Source organism: Cynara cardunculus (assembly GCF_001531365.2).
Source record: "Cynara cardunculus var. scolymus isolate 2C chromosome LG 11, CcrdV1, whole genome shotgun sequence".
Taxonomy (NCBI): Eukaryota; Viridiplantae; Streptophyta; class Magnoliopsida; order Asterales; family Asteraceae; genus Cynara; species Cynara cardunculus.
The window spans coordinates 20780618-20782107 of record NC_037538.1 but is presented as its reverse complement, the minus strand read 5'-3'; positions in this window follow the sequence as shown (position 1 = coordinate 20782107).

The window sequence follows — 1490 nt, the reverse complement described above, 5'->3', positions numbered from 1 at the left end:
TCTGATGACAACGATGTCGTCGTCATCGGCGGCGGTCCCGGAGGGTACGTGGCGGCGATTAAGGCCGCTCAGTTAGGGCTCAAAACTACTTGTATATTGTTTAGGGATGAACGAGTTTAAGAGTTTTAAGAGTTTAAGAGTTTTAAGAGTTTAAGAGTTTTAGCCAAATGCTTTATAATATAGTATAGATAACGAGTGTTTTTTTCTTCTTCCAAAGAGAAAAGTCCAAAAAAATCTAATGGGCTATCTCATTTTGAATGATTAAGGGGTCGTTTACCAAGTAACATTACCTCACCGCATAAACATGATAACGACCAATAATCTTATTCGGTAAGTAAGAGCGACGACTCTTACCACGGTAAACGCTTACCGGGTAAATTGTTGCATACGATGTCGTTTTGATGGACTAAAATCTTACCTGTTAAGTAAATAATAGTATTAAATTTTACCGTTAAACACTTACCGGGTAAGTATTTGGTAAACGACCACTAAATCCCAGAATCTTTTTGAATAGATAAAGCATAGGAATATTACAAAATTAGTTACATACATCATTGTAACTCAAAAGAAACTACTTGTAAACAATTAGAATTGTTTTGAAGTAAAAAAGGAAAACTTCTCATTCAAAATGTTACGAAAATTCAACTGATCTTTTTGTGAGTATTTGCTCTTCTAGACAATCGAACCTTGACGAGAAATTGGAAGTCAAAATGGAGACGCCAAATGTCAAACTTGACATCTAAAATGTATTTCGTTCTGTTTTCATGCATTAAATAACTAAGAAAACATGTTTAAATATCGTCAATTTTTGTAATCATAATGCTTATATTTAAAATTACAGAATAGTTTTAAAAACTTAATAAATTATTGTATTTTAAATTATTTTTATAATGAAAAATCATCAAAAAAATTTACTTTAAATAATTAAGTGTTTGAATTATCTTTTTATATGAAAAAAAACATTAAACTTTCTTATTTTAGATGAAAAATCATTAAATTTTCTCATTTTAAATGATCAAGCCTTTGTACTTTTTTTTTTCAATAAATTAAAGTATCGAACTTTTAAAAAATTAGTTATTTACATATTTTTAACCCAAAAAAAGCTACATATGATTGATTATCTTTTGATAAATAAAAATACATCAAAAAGAGGAAGATCGATGACAGGACCAACAACGTCTTAAGCGATATGGAGAACAAACAATGTTGGGGCAAACGAGAGTGATGAGGGAGAGCGATACTATTGTTTGTGAAGAGTTTTAATGGTGTAGGGTTTGAAAACGGTAAAACTGATTTAGATTTGTTTTGTACTTCAAAACATTATTAATCAATTAAAGGTGGCGGCTTTTGAAAAAAAGATGTAGGTGACATACTTTTAAAAATTCGAAGATTTATTTATTTAAAACAAATATTTAGAAACTTAATTATTTAAAATAAAAAAGTTTAATGATCTTTATTTTTAAAAATAGCTTAAAAACTTAATCGTTTAA